Source organism: Oryctolagus cuniculus, chromosome 15, assembly GCF_051225735.1.
Source record: "Oryctolagus cuniculus isolate XC-2025 breed Fujian yellow rabbit chromosome 15, ASM5122573v1, whole genome shotgun sequence".
NCBI lineage: Eukaryota > Metazoa > Chordata > Mammalia > Lagomorpha > Leporidae > Oryctolagus > Oryctolagus cuniculus.
Window position 1 is genome coordinate 87,248,757 of NC_142881.1, and position 21,018 is coordinate 87,269,774.

At 41.4% G+C, this 21,018-nt stretch overlaps 1 pseudogene; it reads right to left on the minus strand.

Annotated features, from left to right (window-relative positions):
• Positions 1 to 1,244: 1,244 nt before the first annotated feature.
• LOC127485526 (protein farnesyltransferase/geranylgeranyltransferase type-1 subunit alpha pseudogene) lies at positions 1,245 to 2,643 on the minus strand (annotated as a pseudogene).
• Positions 2,644 to 21,018: the final 18,375 nt, after the last annotated feature.

A 21,018-nucleotide genomic window follows, 5' to 3' on the forward strand; every position in this document is an offset into this window, starting at 1 on the left:
TTCTGGATCCACAGCCTGGGTTTCAAAAAGTTCCAGAATTGTTCACATTTGTGTGTGTGTGTGTGTGTGTGTGTGTGTGTGAAAGAGAGAGAGAGAGAGAGAGAGAGAGAGAGAGAGAGAGAGAGAGAGAGAATGGAGCCAATGGGCAATATGGATGGAGATGGTTAATAGAATATGGACAGCCAGCAGGGTAGTTTTTCCATATATGTGACCAAACGAAATTGAGGATGAGTTGAGGCTAAGGAGAACCACTCAATAAAACATCACAATCTCTTATTTCTTCATCTAATTCAAACTTCATACATTGTTTCTCCGACTGAAGAGAGTGATCTCATTGTCACTGGGGCAGATTCTAAAACATCAACACAATATATGTTATGCATTCCCTAGTTCCCACTCCAAGATGACACATGGTCATATCTAAGTATGTGGGAAGGGCTGTTGGCACAGAGCCCAAGAAGGCACCGAGAGCTGGGTACCTGAAAGACATGAAGGGAGATAATGTAAATAGCATGAATGCTTTTCTCTGCTGCTTTGAAGGCATCTTTTCTCTTTGTCTTTTCATTTTAGAATTCTTTTCAATAAAGCACAGAGTTGTGATTTTGTTTGTGTGTTTATCCTTGCTATAGATTGAACATTTACAGCCCTTCCCATTCATATGTTGAAACTTATGATGGTATTGGAGGTGGGACCCTTCAGAGATGATTAGATCTTGAGAGTGGAGCCCCATGAATGGGATTAATGCCTTTTTTTTTAAAGATACATCTACAATTTTACTACAAAATCATCGTTTTGGCATTAGTTGGTTACAGTGAGAACAAGATACTGTGAGTGTGGCTGAGCAGCTATAATGTCACAACCGTATTCCCTGCCTGTGGAACTGCAATTTGTTACCTCACATCCATTACTAGTTACCTTCAGCCACTACCACTACAAATCCCTATGCACATAGGACTCAAGGAAGAGCTGATGCTAAGCAATTAGGCTAAATGCTGATGAGACTACGAAAGTTCCTTGATGGAACCTTTTTAATTTCCCCTCCCCTTTAACCACTTTGCTTTAAAATAACTGTTATTACTCAGAGCTAATCAGATAGCAGCAGCATCCAGGGAACATCACACTTAGTTCTTGTTAAAAAGCAATACCTGTGCAGTGCACATTTCACACCACAGGCAAAGGAAATGATCTTGTATTAGAGTCCTTTAAAAAAGAAAAAGCACTCCATCATGTTCTTTGGGATGGTGTTATTGCTGCACATTTGTTGAGAGGTGACTTTCTGTGCTGTGTTTGCTCTGAAGAGATCTTCCAATATTTCTCCAATATTCTTTTCTTATGGTGTCTTTTTCTTTAGTTAGGATTTCACATAATTCTAGTGCTTTATTAAGAATGTTCTCTTTGCCAGCGCCGCGGCTCACTAGGCTAATCCTCTGCCTGCGGCACCGGCACCCCGGGTTCTAGTCCCAGTTGGGGTGCCAGTTCTGTCCCGGTTGCTCCTCTTCCAATCCAGCTCTCTGCTGTGGCCCTGCACCCACATTGGAGACCAGGAGGAAGCACCTGGCTCCTGGTTTCAGATCAGTGCAGCGTGCCAGCCATATGATGCACTGGCTGTAGCAGAAACTTGGAGGGTGAACCAACAGAAAAAGGAAGACCTCTCTCTCATTGTCTGACTCTGCCTGTCAAAAAAAAAAAAAAAAAAAAAAAGAATGTCCTCCCTATTGTCACATTGGTGTTCTAGCATGTCTTTGTAAATGTCCACAAGAAAGGCAGTTAGATAAGGGGAATTGTGACTTGGGTGTAAATCAAGTAATTGATTTATTGATTGGGAGATTTGGAAAGACCACAATCCTACAAAATCCCTTTCAAATAGTTCCATGTACTTTCATTATGTGGTACTATTTTGATCATTTCCAGAGTCCAACACAGTGGGATCATTGTAGCCAGTGGTATTAGAAATGACAAAGTGTCTTTGGTTCCAGACAGACTTATTTCTCACATCTTTGAGAAGCTGGTCTACATACTACAGTTCATTACTCCAAAGTTTATCTTCCTGAGTGACCCGCTGCCGACACTGCCAGGCATGGTAATTCTTGGAATCCTGACTGAGACTATCAGCAATAAACTCAAGTTCTTGAGATGGATCTTTCAGCCATTCCATTAATACACACCTGTGATACCAGACTTGATAGTTTTGGGGCTGCTTCTCAACTCAATTATTGCAGTAATGTAGCCCATTTCTTCGTGTAGATCCTTTTGACAGGACTTCAAGAGAACTTTCCAAAAATGGCGCACTGTGTAATTGGCTGCATTTAATTCAAGAGCATCTTGGATCAGTTGAAAAGCTCATTCACTTCTTTCAACACACGACAGAACAGCTCAGAAGTAATCATACGCATCTCTAAGTTTTTCACTACACGTGATCTGGACCACTGGATTGGGACCCTCATTCTGTGGTACTGGATCAGTATCAGCCCATTCTGCTCTGCCCCCTGGGCGAGTCCAGGCTCAGAAACCTGTCGTCCATAGGCGACGGTACTGCTTCTCCAGCCCCCGCCGCCTCCTCGTCGCCCTGCTGCTGCAGCTGGGCCGGTTGGGCGGTGGGTGTGGCTGGGGTGGTGGCCCTTCCTCAATCTTCAAAGACAGCATTACAGCATATTTTGTCTCTGGGTCTGCTTCCAATGGTTTTTGTCAAATGGCCTTCTCTGATGTCAGATTTCCCTTTGCTTACGTGAAAATGGAATTTTGATTGAGAGAGACAATGTACCACAACTTAAAAGTGAAACGTAATTTCATTTTGCTGAAACACTGAGTGATTCTAAAGAACTCCATCTCTCTGGAATAGAACAAAATGGGATGCATATTTTCATGCAGCTTTATGAGTTGTTTCTCATCGCTGCTCAGCCACACATATTTCCTTCTTTCAGTAGACGAGATGAAAGTGAGCATATTTAGGGCATGTGCAACAGTGGAGTTTCCCAACTTCAGCAGTATGGATATTTCGTGCTGGATGACTTGTTTGCTTGGTGGGCTGTCCTGTGCTTTGTTCCTATCCACGAGATGCCAACTGCTACCTCCTACAGCTGTGACTACCAAAAACATCTCCACACACTGGCAATGGTTTTGGGGATGAAGCAGGGTCCAAATCAGCTCTAGATGAGACCCACATGCTAGGGGCAAGCCCTGCAATATGTCTATTCATGGCTGGGAGGTGGGGAGGTGGGTGGGAGTAGGTACGTGGGACATGAAAAGAGTTAAAAGGATCAATGAGACTTGAAAAGAGAGGAAAGGAGTCTATACTAGTTTTTGAGGGCTGCTATAACAAATTGCCTCAAACCCAAATGGCTTAATAGAATAGAAATTCATTCTCTGACAGTGCTGGAGACTTGAAGTATATAATTAAGCACTCAGCAGAGCCAGGCTCTCTGAGGATTCTATGGGTGAGTCTGTTCCATGCCATGCTTTCAGAATCTGGTGTTGCAGGCAATCCTTAGCATTCCTTGGCTTATAGATGTGTGTTACTCCATTCTCTGTGTCTATCATCACATGGTGATTTCCCTGTGCTTGGCTGGCTGTTCCTTCTCTTCTTCTGCTTTTCCAAAAAATATATTTACTTACTTTCATTTTATTTGAAAGGCAGAGAGAAAGAGATAGAGACAGAAGGAGTGAGGTCTTCCATCTGTTATTTTACTACCCCAAATGCCTGCGATAACCAATGTGGGGAGAGGCTGAAGCCAGGAGCCCAGATCTCAGTAGAGGTCTCCCACATGGGTGGCAAGGAATTGAATACTTAAGCCATTATCTGCTGCCTCCTAAGATGTGCATTAGTAGGAAGCTGGACTAGAAGTGGAGGAACTGGGACTCGAAACAGGAATACCAGTATGGGATATGTGTGTCCCAAATGGTGACTTACCTGCTGCACCAAACAACTGACCCTCTTTTCTTTTTGCACGAATACCAGTCATAATGGATGGTCCCATCCTCATCAAAGAGGATCTTATCTTAACTAAATCTGCAAATGCTTTACTTCAATTCAAATAATGTCACATTCACACATATCAGAGATTAGGACTTCAATTTATCTTAATTGAGAATACAGGTCAACTCAAAACAGGGCCTGAAGGGAAGAAATTTGTTCTTAAAAAGTTCCATGAGAAATTGTGACTAGGGAGGCTTCAAAACCTCTAATGAATGAGTCAGGCCCACAGAAGAGATGAGAAGAAAGTAAAGAAGGCAATGCTAAAGTCACATCTCATTGTGGAAGCTCCAGGGGTTGAAAGAAGGACCACAAATTTGAGGTAACGGATTGGTTTGCACCTTGTGATTTTAATATAGTCATTTATGGGACTACTGTGGCAGACCAGAATATGCCTCCCCCACATATGAAAGGTTGTTGAGTGGAAGGTTATGAGGAAAAAGCAAATGCAGAAAAAGTTACCAGTCTCCCTTTCATTCGTCCAAAAACAGGGCATAGATTTACAAAGAAAATAGGTGTGCTGTCACCCTTCTACCAAGCAGAACGAGAATTAACACTGAAGACAACTTTAGACCCTTATGAGCAGGCAATAACAGTTGAGGAATCTACATTAATAAGTTTTTACCTACGAGCTTTCATCTGTCATTTATTTGCCTTTCCATAAGTTTCCGTTCCTAGATTAAATGTCCTTTCCCTCTGTCTTGTTACTTCTCTAAAAGTTTAACTATTTTTTGTTGGAGGTGCTATATAAACTAGAATTCAAAGCTACCTCTTTGAGAATTGTACATTTCCTGGGTGGCGTTCATGTGCATGTAAATTACACACATTAATAAACCATGTTTTTTATTTCTCTTCTTAATCTGTCTGTTGTTACAGGGGTCTCTTCCAACTAATAACCTTCAGAGGTTCTTCTTCCCCTACATCAGCTATTAGGGGAGTTGTTTACTGATGAACAGTACTTCCTTACTGTTCACTCTCAGGGAAGCCATTTGGGGTTACATAGGTAACAGATGACATATTTCACTTAGAATTTGAGGTGATTTTTTAAAAATTTTTTATTAGAGTTACACAGAGAGAGGAGAGGCAGAGAGAGGTCTTCCATCTGTTGAGTCACTCTTCAATTGGCCGCAGTAGCCAGAGCTGCACCAATCCCAAGCTAGGAGCTAGGAGCTTCCTCTGGGTCTCCCACCTGGGTGCAGGGGCCCAAGGACTTGGCCATCTTCTACTGCCTTCCCAGGCCATAGCAGAGAGCTGGATAGGAAGTGGAGCAGCCAGGACTCAAACTGATGCTCATATGGGATGCTGGCACTACAGGCGGTAGCTCTACTTGCTATTCCACAGTGCCGGCCCCTGAGATGACTTTTAAAAACAGACTATTGCAAAGGTGTGACCAGAGTAAAAGAAAACCGAAAAGATAATGAATGTGATAGTTTGGAGATAGTTAAGTAAGTAGATAGGCCTTTATTACCACTACTTCTATGTCTAATGAGGAGTGATAATTAGAAACTAGAAAATGTATAGATGGAGAGAGACAGAGAGAGAGAGAATTCTGCAAAGTTGGAAGCCTAACAGGAGACATTAGTCAAGGGATGTAGGCATCCCATGGATTCTCTCCATGGAGGCAGCCTGAGCTAATAAATATTCTTATCTTTTTCTTCCCATTAATAATTATACCCATTTGGTCAAACCCAACCAAAAGCCAGAGGGTAACCTGCTGTGTGTTTTATGCAAATAGTTCCTCTACCACTAGCTCCCACTGCACCACTACCAAGCAAGTACATAAAGCAAGCAACATTGTGAAGAGCAGAACTGAAGGTACAAATAAATGTATATATAGCACTTAAGAAATTTGCAAAATTACATTGCTTTCTCTCTTTTTTGTATCTATTAAAATGTAAAATTCAACATTATCCTGGACATACTTCACTCATTGATGGAGATTTCTTTGTTAGTTTAGTTAATTAGTCTTTGAATAAAAGCAATATAAAACTTCTACAGTGGATCATATTGGAAGCTGATCTACTACAATGCCTGTCTCAGACTTTAGAACCATTCAATAGAAAAATACCGCAATCTTTCATGACGCCACTGCAATATTTGAGGATGCAGTTGATGAGGACAAGCTGATGAAATGAAATTGGGATGGAATAAGAGTCAGCAGAGGTTTTAGCCTACCCCTCTCCTGACAGCTGGAGGAGTGGTGCTACTGCAAGTTGATTGTTTTTCATTTGAAAAATTAGGGAGCTGGACATCATTTCTAGGTAGACAGTTTTACAGCCTCCAACTTCCCTTATTCTGGGTATTTTGCTCATGGTCATATGACAAAAATTAATATACTTAATTATATATCTTTTCCTAAAAGGAGAAAAATAACAGTGACCAAAACCATATACATTTATGAGTGTCTGTAAAGATTGCAAATGTGGATTTTTGCACTTGGCAAATGGTTTTACAAACAGCATGGGTAGTTCAAGAGGTGGAAACAAAGATACTCCAAATACTCAACTATTTGCATGGCTAAAGCTTGCTCTGACCTTAGAACCCTGACACATCCTCTTCCTTCTTATGAAACATTTTCTGACTGGCTAAATCCTACCTCTCTTACAAGTCACAGCTCAGCTGTCAATCAGAGAGGGCTTCCCTGACACTTTCACTTTTCCACCTTTTTGATAGGATCCCTTCACTCTTAGAATCTATTTCTTTTCCTATATTGTACTTATTGCTAATTGGCAGTTGTATATTTATTTGCATGTTTTTTTATTGTTGCTGACTTTCTGTCTTCTCTATTTGACTATAGATTTCTGATGGCAGAGATTGTATCTGGATTTGTTTTAAATCCATCCCTCCAGGGCTTAGCACACTGCCTTGTTTATATTGGATAATCTCTTTTCTAGTGGTCACCGGAATATACTTAGCCACGTTGTCACTGAACCTGTAAGTACTGCTTCATTAGATGGAAATTGGGATTGTGAATCTTTGTATAACTTAATATGATATGTTCTATGAGGGTACTTCAAAAAGTCCATGGCAAAATGAAATTAAAAGCTAAGTTTATCTTGGTCCCTGCAATTTTTTTCACAATGTGCATTTCTATGAAATTTTCGAGGACTCATTGTATTGATTGCCCAATAGTTCATGAAATAAATGGACATTAGGGGATAACGACCAAAGAATAAAAGAAAACCAACTTCCTTTGCGTAGGGGCATGGAATATCCTCATAGACATGCTTAGGAGATAATGCATTTATAAACAGGGACATCGTTAGAACAACAAATTATTGAGAAAAATATGATGATACAAAAATACCACAAATAAGACTCCTCTAAAAAGTTTATCATTGTAAACCAGGGTTTCTAAACCTCTGTACTAATGACATTATTACGAACCAAGTAATTTTTTTGTGTGTGGTAGACTATCTTAGGCATTGCAGGATGCTTAGCAGCATCCTTGGATTCTACTCACTAGATTCCAGGAACACTCCTTCTGCTGTGGCAACCAAAATTGTCTCCAGACATTGCCAAATGTCCCTCGAGAAACAAAATTGTCCCAATTGAGAACCACTGCACCTCAGATTTATCAAACAAAAAAGCCAAGCCAAACCAAACAAAAGCAAGAAGCAGAGAATCTTATGCTACACATTATTTCATTTTGGGTCCAAACAACCTCAAAACTTTCCTAAGGCAGGTTAGCATTGTCTGTATTTCACACAGAAAGAAAGGCAAACAGGATAACTTAAGTGACCATCTCAATGTCATGTAGTCATAAGCAGAGTGAGGATTACAAATCTAGGTTTTATTGATTCCAAAGTTTGTGCCATTTCCACAAATCCTTTTCAGAGTAGAAGTAAGAGTGAGGCTTTAAGAGTTGAGTGTGCTGTGCTAGGCCACACACTGGCACCCCAGGACTGTCACCTCTAGGGATTCCAGGGCTCCAAGGTCTAATCTGAAATCCTTAGCAGCTGTCATTTGAGCCCTCCTGACTGTGCCTTCGCAGGCATGAGAAGAGAATTTCCAGCTCTGCCCTGACATCTTTGATGGGAGATACCTAGGAAAAGGTGATTCTATTTGATTTTCCTTTGTAATGTAGAATTCCATTGACATTATAACTTTTTATTTAAAATTTTTAACTTAAAAGGCAGAGAGAGACAGAGAAGGATAGAGAGAGAGGGTTTTCATTTGCTGCTCTCATATGGCTGGCAGGGACCCAAGTATTTCAGTCATCACCCATTACCTCCTAGGGTGCATATTAGAAGGAAGATGGAACCAGAGTTAGATCTGGAACTCAAACCCAGGTGCTTTGTGGGCATCCCAAGTTGATATCTCCACCGTTGCACCAACAACCTGTCCCAACATTTTAACTTTTTAGAGCAGAATTGGTAAAATCAGTAGTTGATGTGTTTTTAGAAACAATAAATTTGTTTTATTTTTCACTTGATCAGATGTGAGTTAGAAAATAAACAGGGAGGTAGAGAGTCCCAGGAAGAGAAATGTATGCAGATTCACAGGAACCAAAGAAACTGAAAGAAAGAGACAGAGGCACACTTGCACACATGAAGCCATAGAGAGGCACACAGACAGAAGCACAAAGAGGCACACAGAGAGATGGACACATAGATTATGAGTCAGATGGGAGATGGAGCTTGGGGTTTGGAGGCTGAGTGATGGGACAGGAGCCTGGGATGTAGTGCCTAGGAGAAGCTGAGAGAGTAGGGTGGGGAGACTGATGAACTTTGCTCTGCAGGGGCTTAGCCAGATAACAGACCTTGTTTCAGTAATGCTGTAGGCATTGGAGTTCAGCACGCTGGGCATCAATTCTCTCATCCTGAAAAGCACAGTGAGTCTGCATAGTGCACTGGAAGATTCTTCTCAAACCCATCCTGATGACAACCCCTTGAGAACACAGGACATGAAAACCGCCATTTCCCTCTCTCTTCCCCCCGGCCCCACAAATCCGAGAGCAGCTGACTCAAGTGCCTGTCAGGAAATGTCGCTCCCCCTCTTCGTGGAGGAGCAACACTGAACCCTGCGCTGTTCTTTCGTCTGCTCGGCCCTCCCCAGGTTTGCTGCTGGTTCTTCCCGGGTTGGCTACTAACCCCTCCACCTCCGTGGAAGGGCAGTTCCCCCTGGCCACATTCCCCACTTCCGCAGGGGAGCGGCACACCGCCGGCCGGCTCTCTCGGGGGCTGCACAGGTGTTCCCCTTAGATGTTCCCCTTAGATGTTCCTGGTGCATGCCGTCTCTCTCCTCCCTTATAGTCCTCCTCTGCCAATCCCAACTCGGCTGCCCACACGCCGAGCACGCTGCTCTCCTCCAATCAGGAGCAAGTCCTACAGTTTATTGGCCGAACTGGAGGCAGCTGTGTAGAAGCTGTTTTCTTCTCTCCCAGCACCATATTGTGGGAGAGCAGATGCATAGAATAAGTCTCAATTCCAGTAACAGTATAGTCCGAGTTGCTCCCCACAGGAAAGGTTCAGAGCAGGTTAGGTCGGCTGCAAGCAGCTGTGTGCAGCCTTGGTGGGAGGGGGGCAGCCAAGTGCTCTCCATTTGTGAGGGCGTCAAAAGTGTGCTTCCCTCCGACCATTCTGAGCATTTTAAACTCTACATTGAGGAACACAGCACTGAGGCAAGCTACTATCCGGTTTATAGCATCACAATCATAGTGGAAACCTGACGATGCTGGGAAGAGTTTAGTGCGTGATCCACATAATATTTGATACCTCCCTCTGGAGCAGAAAGCCCCCAGGTCGATGTCCAGGATCCATATTTTTTTTAAATTTTTTTTTTAATTTTTTGACAGGCAGAGTGGACAGTGAGAGAGACAGAGAGAAAGGTCTTCCTTTGCCGTTGGTTCACCCTCCAATGGCCGCCGCGGCCGGCGTGCTGCGGCCGGCGCACCGCGCTGATCCGATGGCAGGAGCCAGGAGCCAGGTGCTTTTCCTGGTCTCCCATGGGGTGCAGGGCCCAAGCACTTGGGCCATCCTCCACTGCACTCCCTGGCCACAGCAGAGAGCTGGCCTGGAAGAGAGGCAACCAGGACAGAATCCGGCGCCCCGACCGGGACTAGAACCTGGTGTGCCAGCGCCGCTAGGTGGAGGATTAGCCTAGTGAGCCGCGGCGCCGGCCCAGGATCCATATATTTCTAACTGGCTTTTCAGCTGACAGCTGCAGCCAGTCACCAGAGGCTCAACCCAACCGTGTGCAGCTGACAGACACAGTTAACCTTCTGGTGAGTAAATGAGTCGACACTGCACATAATGGAAGTCATTGTCAAGTTTATGATGAAAATAGTTTCTGAATCTACAGCTCTTGTGTCCATTCCAAGTGATCTATGCCTCCTATCCATCGTGATGCTGAAATAAAAATATTAACACAGGAATCATCAGGAGCATAAGTGTCATTGGAGAGAGAAATTTCCTAGCAAATCATGATAGTGCCCTGTTCTTTGAGACATTTGTGTAGAACTAAATACACACACATACATACATGCACACTGTCATGGTTTTCCAATCCAACTGATTATTTTGTTCCAGAAGATACCAGGACCACACAGGTTGAAGGACTTTTGCAAGATTCCCTAATAATTTGGTTGGAGAACTGTGACTAGGATTCAAGTTTCCTACTCTTCGTCCTTCATTGTTTCTACTTAGGGTACATGGATAAATAGTATTATTTTAAGCAGAAATTGATTGTGTTTGAACATTCCCAGTTAATAATCAAAAGAATGTCAATACATCAAGTGAATGTTTAATAAACAGTGTGAATTAGTGGGAGAATTAAGAAGTATCCTATGTCTAGCTAAATATGTACACAATAAGCATTTGTGTAATGAATTTAATGGGGTAAATTTATTAACAATCTTTTCAGGAAGCTCTTCTCACAGAAACAACCACAATATTGGTTTAAGATTTTATTTATTTACTTGAAATGTGGACTTACAGGGGGTGGGGAGAGAGAAAGAGAGAGAGAGAGGGAGAGGGAGAGAGAGAGAAAGAGAAAGTCTTTCATCAGTTGTTTCACTCTCCAAATGGATGCAACAGCCAGGGCTCAGCCAGGCAAAAGTCAGAAGCCTGGAGCTTCTTCCAGGTCTCCCACATGGTGCAGGGGACCAAGAACCTGGGCCATCTTCTAATGCTTTCCCAGGCTCTAGCAGAGAGCTGGACTGGAGTCGAGCAACCAGGACTCAAACTGATGTCTATATGGGATGTTGGCACTGCAGGCAGCAGTGTAACCCGCTATGCAGCACTGGCCCCACAAAACATTGTTCTGCCTTAGTGGAAGACACAGGGCTTACCACTCAAAAGGTGCCATTTTGGAAGGATGCTTTTCTTATATAATGAAAACTAATGGGAAATTCACAAAGCAATGAAATGCTAAAGATACAGGGTGCTCGAGAGATTAACAGATGCAAACCATATGTAACTACTTTAGAAAGTCCATTCTCAGCAAACATGAAGCTCCTCTGTTCTTCCTGCAACAAGTCGTATTCCCCAAGTCTCTTTATTTTGGATTTTCTCCCTGTGGGGAGCAACTCGGACTAGACTAAGTTACTGGAATTAAGACTTATTCTATGCATCTGCTTTTCCACAATATGGCGCTGAGAAGGGAAACAGCTTCTACACAGCTGCCTCCAGTTCAACCAATAAACTGTAGGACCTGCTCCTGATTGGAGGAGAGCAGCGTACTCGGCGTGTGGGTAGCAGAGTTGGGATTGGCGGAAGAGGACTATAAAGGAGGAGAGAGACAACATGCACCAGGAACATCTAAGGGGAACATCTATCCGAATAACACCTGTGCAGCCCCCGAGAGAGCCGGCCGGCGGTGTGCCGCTCCCCCGCGGAAGTGGAGAAGGTGGCAGGGGGAACCGCCCTTCCACAGAGGTGGAAGGGACGGTAGCCAACCCGGGAAGAACCAGCAGCAAACCCGGGGAGGACCGAGCAGACGAAAGAACAGCGCAGGGTCCTGTGTCGTTCCTCCACGAAGACGGGGAGCGACACTCCCAAAGCCAAACTTCCTTTTCCCTGCAAAATTCAACAGCATAGACTGCAAAGCCAGGACTTCACAGAAACGTTAGCTTATTTGAGGGGAATTACCCCCTCACCCAGCACATCACCCTTAACCAGGACATTTCATCAAACATTACAGCAGCAAAATGGGGGTGTTGGGGCAGTCTTCTCCTAGAAGTCGGATTAGCTTTGTAAGGTTGAATGAACCAGATGATATGTCACATTTTTCAAATAACTCAATTCTCTAGGGGAACTACAGGGTGGTAAAAGTTTAATAGGATCTCAATGAATCAGGCCTCCTAGTATTTCTTTGTATTCACATGAAATTATGTTTGGTCAGCTCATTTCTCAGCTGTATTTGTGTCTTTGCTCTTGTTTGGCAAATCTGTGTTTGATGATCTGTCTCTGTGGTTCCAGCTCACCTGAGCATTTAGTCTGCTGTTCTGTTTGCACCTCCCAAAATGTCTCCTTTTCTCAGAGGCCACATCATCTTGACCCTTTGATATATTGGGAAGGCAGAGGAATTGCAAAACAGCTTTTTGACCATCTCTATTTTGGGCTATAAATTGCAAAGTGGACACAGAAGGTCAAGGGTTTCCCTTTACAATTGCTCCCTGTAGAAGCACAAGCCGAGATAAACTTACTATGGTCATTTTTGGTGACTCCTAATCAACAATAATTTCAATCTGATAAACTTTTTAGTATGTTTTTATGAACACAGTCCAGAAGAAATGGAATTAGCTACTATTTTCATATTAAATAATGGGTGACAGTTTTAATTTACTAATAAAAAATTAAAGATTCCACAGGGAACATTATAATGTTTTAACAATATATACTTCAAAGATTTCTATGTTAAATGTTTTTAAAACAACACTTCTTACAGCTTGTGAACATTGAGATTTATTCACAAAGTATACAAACTATGTTTTCCCAAGGCTTTGTCAGACATTAACCTGTCTAGGCTATAGCCTTTTAAGATAGGTAAGATTATAAGCATGGTAAAAGAAAGAAATGTGGCTAAAAAGATGAAGAATCTTGTCTCATGACACCAGCTAGCATTAAAAATGGTAGAACTATGATCCAATTCACCCACTCAAGACAATGAAGCTATTTTAAAATATATTTCTAGGCATCCTCAATGCCAGCATCCCATATGAGTACTGGTTTATGTCCTGGCTGCCCCACATCCAATCCAGTTCCCTTCTAGTGGCCTGAAAAAAAGCAGTATAGGATGCCCCAAGTGCTTGGGCCCCTGCCATCCATGTGGGAGACCTTAATGAAACTCCCAGGTCCTGGCTTCAGTCTGGCCCAGCCTTGGCCATCGCAACCATCTAGCAAGTGAACCATAGATGGAGAATCTGTCTGTCTCTCCCTCTCTCTCTGTAACTCTTTCAAATAAATAAATAAATAAATCTTATAAAAAGATATATTTCTAGTGTATTTTTCTTATAAATGTTTGATCCCTCAGTAGCCATTTTATACTTTGGGGGTTCACTTTAGAAGAAAAAATACCCTTTTTTAATCAAATTATATAAGGCTGTGAAATATGTGTTTATTGAAAAAAATGATTAAAATTATGCTTATTAATTCATAGACTGAAATAAGAAGGCAGACATGTCTTTGACATTTAGTTGGGTTACTTTTAAACCATCCAAGATAATAAAAATCCATTTAAGACTCCTAGAAAAGATTGGGAACAATATTTGGGTCAACTATCATATTGCTTATTACTTTGGTTTTATTTTTTTAAAGATTTATTTATTTATTTGAAAGGCAGAGTTAGAGACAGAAGGGGAGAGAGAAAGAGAGAGTCTTCCATCACTCCCCAAATGACCACACAGGCTGGAGCTGAGCTGATCTGCAGCCAGGAGCCAGGAGCTTCTTCCAGGTCTCCCATGAAGGTGCAGGGGCCCAAGCACTTGGGCCATCTTCAACTGCTTTCCCAGGCCATCGAGAGGGAACTGGATTGGAAGTGGAGAGACTGAGACTTGAACCAGCGCCCACAAGGGATGCTGTCACTGCAGGCAGATAGTTAATGTACTAGACCACAGCATTGGTTGCTTATTACTTTAAACAACTTAAATTCTTAGTTATGATGTAGAACTAATAACTCTGGAATATGTTAAGAAGAAAAAAAAAACTTTGTTGAATCTCCCAAAACTGTTCTTTAGGTTCTTAATGTTTGTTTGTTCCTAACACTTGAAATTTATTTAGTGATGACTTCCAAATAATTAAATTTTCATGTTTTCTTTCAATTATAAAATTTCAGACCTCACTAATTAATTAGTAAAATACAAAAAATATTAAAATAGAAGTTCAACATATAATGAATGCAGTAAGAGCATGTCTTATAGATCAAGTTGGACACATGATGAAATATCACAATTTTTTAAAAATATTTTTTATACTGTGCACTTACTCCTCATGTAGGATCTCTGTCCTTAATGTGCTGTACATTGAGGCTTAATGCTATAACGAGTACTCAAACAGTATATTTCACTTTGTGTTTCTATGGGGGTGCAAACTGTTGAAATCTTTACTTAATGCATACTAAACTGATCTTCTGTAAAAAAAAAAAGAGAGAGAGAGAAGAAATTATCAATTCCCAACTTGACTCTCACTGGGATTAAACATGACAATAGGTCTGATCTGATTTCATCATCATTTAAAAAATCATCTATTATTTTTCACTTTATGTTTCTGTGTGGGAGCAAACTGTTGAAATCTTTACTTAATGTATGCTAAACTGATCTTCTGTATATAAAGAGAATCGAAAATGAATCCTCATGTGAATGGAAGGGGAGAGGGAGTGGGAAGGGGGAGGGATGCGGGTGGGAGAGACGATATGGGGGGGAAGCCATTGTAATCCATAAGCCGTACTTTGGAAATTTATATTCATTAAATAAAAGTAAAAAAATAAAAAAAATAAAAAAGGAAACATGGAAAAATATTTTTTATTAATCAATCTAGTGTCTGCAACTGTACTGCCCCATCTTTTGGGTATTTCCATTTTCTCAAATCTCTATCTTATAAACATTTTTCTTCTCCAGTTACCTATTCACTGAGTTATCCTTAATCTATAGCAGTGGTTCTCAAAATTTGTAGCAAGTCTGAAAATCACCTGAAACACAGGTTGCCTGGCTCCACTTCTAGACTTTCCAATTCAATTAATTCTGCAGGAAGCCCAAGAATTTGCATTTTGAGCTGGTTCCCTGATGACAGTGATGTGTTCTCTCAGAACCAAGGCCAATACATGGGGAGCACATATTGTGTATTTCTGATCATTTCCATTTCTTCACTTTGCTTTTCAGTACATTGAAAAGACAGAATTTGTTGAAACACAAGTCTTTTCTCTAAATTTCATTTTCCAAAGGTGAGCAAGTTTTTGTTCATTCATTTGCTCACAAGCAGTGTCATGATCTAGTAGAGCAGCAATGGCTAGTCACAGAGGAAAGATATTCTTCCTTAGCCATTTACAGCATAATCTGTCTCCCACCAAGGCTTTGCCCTGCCTTCAGGAACCAGGAAAGATTTGGGCAAAACTTGCATTCTTTCTTGAAGAACAGTTTCTCAATACAATGAAGTGAGATATTCAGAAACTAAGGGAGTGTTGGTGTCCTGGATGATTTTATCTCTGCATATTCCAAGAGATGAGGTCAATTATGTTTTGGCATGCAGCCAGAGAACTATTACAGTGATTTCTATTGGTGTCCACACTCATAGTAATTTAGCCTTTTAGGAAATAGTTACAACTCTAAGGCACTCGGCTACCCATGGAAGCAATAGCAGAAATACAGAAAGGCAAATCAGGCTTAGAGTGATATTGGTGGAGCTGGAATTAATCTTATTGTAAAATCTAAAAGTCTAGTGATGTTTGGTTGATTGTTGCCAACTTCCATGATTTTTGTATTGAAAGGGCTCTTGGATTCTGAATTTACATGGAATGTTTTGGATTGTTTAAATGCAGAGCTTATATAAAAGTTTTTTATTTGATTTTTTAAAAAGCATTTATTTATTTACTTGAAAGGCAGTTACATACAGAGAAAAAGGACAGAGACACAGAGAGATCTTCCATCTACTGGTTCACTGCCCATATGGTCCAGCCCAGGCTAAAGCCAGGAGCCAGGAACTCCATGCTGATCTCTCTCATGGGTAGCAGGGCCCAAACACTTGGGCCATCTTCCTCTGCTTTCCCAGGCACATTAGCAGAGAGCTGCATGGGAAGTGGAGCAAGTAGGACTTGAAGCAGAGCTCATGGATGGCAGCATTGCAGACAATGGCTTAAACTGCTGTGCCATTATACCAGCATCATTTTATTTGGCTCATGTTACCATGCATCAAGTGTGTGCAGGACAATAGAGCCAGTGCATAAAAAATGTGCCTCCTCTGGGACCTAACAGATAATGTTGACAAAGCAGGGTGGCACTAGCTATTTTTCCACTGATCTGTAGCTGCCTTGGAGAATGATTTCATCTCACTCTGCAGAAGAGTCTTTGGCTGTGGATCTTTCAAAGGGATTGACCTTCAGATGTGCTCCATTTCCCCTGCCAGCTGTGTTTCTTTTACACACATTCACAAGTTATTCAATGCTCCATATGCTAAAATAACTCCATTGGAGTAGAGAATATTTCTCTGAAAGATTGGTTTTCCTAGAACACACCTCGTCGCAGGAGGCAGATTTCTATGTTTCTGTGAATGGTCAGAGTGCAGCAAAAGAGGTGAACAGGGACCATAATCCAGGGCAAGCAGCAGATCTGGTAAAAATGAGTAAGTACAAACATGGACATAAGAATTCCTTCCTCGGACCCTACCATTTGCTAAATTGTCAGCTGTATTTTCCAAATACTGGTCACAAGCTCATGAATCTTTAAACACGTTAATTATCACTGTGGTGACCAACTCCATGGGACACTTATACACTGTAAACAGTTCTGGCATTCTTTGCAAACACATACTGTGAAAGACCTGTTGGGTTCCAGGGCATTGCTTTTCCTTACTGAACATTTGTTCTTGTGCAAACCATGAACATGACCATTTTCCTTACACTGTTCTCATGTGTGTGAATAAAACAGAGATACACACCCCTTTGGGGAAATCAATCAAACTGTGTTCTCTCCATTCAGTATTCATGCAGTATAATGGGCTAACTATGGGGCACTTTTGCTTATGATCAAGATTAAGATAGTATACTTGTCTTTCGGAAAGGAAAAGCCTTTAGATTTATTTATTCCTCTAATGTTGCATCTGTAAGACATATGTCCACTTTTTTGCCATCATTGCAACCACTTTATTCCTCAACATATTAAAAATTAACTCTAGTAACTCTGGCCACACTGAGGAGGTTTCTTCCATGAAAAGGCATCCAAGCTCATGTATACTCGTGGGCAAGCAGCCTGAAAGTAGAAGTGTTGGGGATGCTAACACGGTCCATAGCTGTTAACAGTAACCTCCTTCTGGTGAATGAGGGAAGCCTAATCCTGTGGAAGTATGGTTTCAATTTTTCATTGAAATTACAATCAAACAGATGGCCAGTACACATTTTTCTCTGTCAGATGTTTTCCTTAGGGTAAACTTGGAGGACCCATGGGCCGGCTAACAGCCCTTGTCCTCTGCCAAGGTCGCTACTAAGTCTCCTCTGCTTTCTAATTAATTTCATCTTTTTCTGCCAGAGGTGGCTCTATGTGGTATACAGTAGCACCTGCAGGAAAATGTCTCTTCTCCGCTGACTTTTTGATGGAAAGAATGACACATTACTGGCTCTTCTTTTAGCTTTTGGTAAGGAACTCAGTATGATAAAAATCACAAAAGCCAAGATCCTGCAATTTCCTGATTTTTCAGCACTTATTAAAATCATATTTATCAAGGCTGACTCTTGGCTGCTGGTTGAACTGGTCCTCCTGGAAGGAATGGACTTTAAAGCATTGCTTTGGGAGCAGGGGATCCAGCCTATGAATCCTGTTGGACAAAGTGGCATTGGGAGTGATTGTGCTGTTTCAAACTCATGAAACCACAATCTTCTCAGGAGAGCTAAACCATTGTTTTTGACTTCTGTATAGTATTCTATAGAGTACATGTCCCATAATTTCTTTATCCAGTCTACTGTTGATGGGCATTTGGGTTGATTCCAGGTCTTAGCTATTGTGAATTGAGCTGCAATAAACATTAATGTGCAGACAGCTTTTTCATTTGCCAATTTAATTTCCTTTGGGTAAATTCTAAGGAGTGGGATGGCTGGGTTGAATGGTAGGGTTATATTCAGGTTTCTGAGGAATCTCCAGACTGACTTCCATAGTGGCTTAAACAGTTTGCATTCCCACCAACAGTGGGTTAGTGTCCCTTTTTCCCCACATCCTCTCCAGCATCTGTTGTTGGTAGATTTCTGAATGTGAGCCATTCTAACTGGGGTGAGGTGAAACCTCACTGTGGTTTTGATCTGCATTTCCCTGATTGCTAGTGATCTTGAACATTTTTTAATGTGCCTGTTGACCATTTGGATTTCCTCTTTTGAAAAATGTCTATTGAGGTCCTTGGCCCATCTGTTAAGTGGGTTGTTTGTTTTGATGTTGTGGAGTTTCTAGATTTCTTTGTAGATTCTGGTTATCAACCCTTTATCTGTTGCATAGTTTGCAAATATTTTTTCCCATTCTGTCGGTTGCCTCTTCACTTTCCTGACTGTTTCTTTTGAAGTACAGAAACTTCTCAATTTGATGCAATCCCAAATGTTAATTTTGGTTTTTGACTGCCTGTGCTTCTGGGGTATTTTCCAAGAAGTCTTTGCTGGTACCTATATCTTGCAGGGTTTTTCCAATGCTCTCTAGTAATTTGATGGTGTTGGGTTGTAGATTTAAGTCTTTAATCCATGTTGAGTGAATTTTTGTGTAAGATGAAAGGTAGGGGTCTTGCTTCATGATTCTGCACGTGGAAATCCAGTTTTCCCAGCACCATTTATTGAATAGACTGTCCTTACTCCAGGGATTGGTTTTGTATCCTTGATCAAATATGAGTTGGCTGTAGATGTTTGGATTGATTTCTGGTGTTTCTATTCTGTTCCATTGGTCTATCCATCTGTTTCTGTACCAGTACCATGCTATTTTGATAACAACTGCCCTGTAGTATGTCCTGAAATCTGGTATTGTGATGCCTCCAGCTTTGTTTTTGTTGTACAAGATTGCTTTAGCTATTCGAGGTCTCCTGTGTCTCCATATGAATTTCAGCATCATTTTTTCCAGATCTGAGAAGAAGGTCTTCAGTATCTTGATTGGTATTGCATTGAATCTGTAAATTGCTTTTGGGAAAATGGACATTTTGATGATATTGATTCTTCCAATCCATGAGCATGGAAGATTTTTCCATTTCTTGGTATCCTCTTCTATTTCTTTCTTTAAGTTTTTGTAATTCTCATCGTAGAGATCTTTAACGTCCTTGGTTAAGTTTATTCCAAGGTATTTGATTGTTTTTGTAGCTATTGTGAATGGGATTGATCTTAGAAGTTCTTCCTCAGCCGTGGGATTGCCTGTGTATACAAAGGCTGTTGATTTTTGTGCATTGATTTTATACCCTGCTACTTTGCCAAACTCTTCTATGAGTTCCAATAGTCTCTCAGTAGAGTTCTTTGGGTCCCCTAAGTACAGAATCATATCATCTGCAAAGAGGGATAGTTTGAGTTCTTCCTTCCCAATTTGTATCCCTTTAATTTCTTTTTCTTGCCTAATAGCTCTGGCTAGAACCTCCAGAACTATATTGAATAGCAGTGGTGAAAGTGGGCATCCCTGTCTGGTACCAGATCTCAGTGGAAATGCTTCCAACTTTTCCCCATTCAATTGGATGTTGGCGGTGGGTTTTTCATCAATTGCTTTGATTATATTGAGGAATGATCCTACCATACCCAGTTTGCTTAGAGTTTTATCATGAAAGGGTGTTGTATTTTATCAAGTGCTTTCTCTGTATCTATTGAGATAATCATATGGTTTTTCTTCTACAGTCTGTTAATGTGGTGTATCACATTGATTGATTTGTGAATGTTGAACCATCTCTGCATACCAGGGATAAATCCCACTTGATCTGGATGGATGTTCTTTCTGATGTGTTGTTGCATTCTATTGGCGAGAATTTTATTGAGGATTTTTGCATCTATATTCATCAGGGATATTGGTCTGTAATTCTCTTTCTTTTTTTTTTAATATTTTTTGACAGGCAGAGTGGACAGTGAGAGAGACAGAGAGAAAGGGCTTCCTTTGCTGTTGGTTCACCCTCCAATGGCCGCTGCGGCCAGTGCGCTGCAACTGGCACACCAGGCTGATCCGATGGCAGGAGCCAGGTACTTATCCTGGTCTCCCATGGGGTGCAGGGCTCAAGGACTTGGGCCATCCTCCACTGCACTCCCTGGCCACAGCAGAGAGCTGGCCTGGAAGAGGGGCAACCAGGACAGAATCCAGCGCCCCAACCGGGACTAGAACCTGGTGTGCCGGCACTGCAAGGCAGAGGATTAGCCTAGTGAGCCACGGCGCCGGCTCGTAATTCTCTTTCAATGCTGCATGTTTTTCAGGCTTAGGAATTAAGGTGATGCTGGCTTCATAGAAAGAATTTGGGAGGATTCCCTCTTTTTCGATTGTTCTGAATAGTTTGAGAAGAATTGGAGTTAGTTCTTCTTTAAATGTCTGGTAGAATTCAGCAGTGAATCCATCTGGTCCTGGGCTTTTCTTTGTTGGGAGGGCCTTTATTACTGTATCAATTTCTGTCTCAGTTATGGGTCTGTTTAGATTTTCTATGTCTTCCTGGTTCAATTTAGGTAGGTTGCATGTTTCCAGGAATTTATCCATTTCTGATAGGTTTCCCTGTTTGCTGGCATACAAGTCCTTGTAGTAATTTCTGATGATTCTTTTTATTTCTGTGGTGTCTGTTGTTACATTTCCTTTTTCATCTCTGATTTTATTGACTTGGGTCTTTTCTTTTTTTTAGTTAGTTGGACCAATGGGGTGTCAATTTTGTTTATTTTTTCAAAAAACCAGCTCCTCGTTTGGCTGATTTTTGTAATTTTTTTGG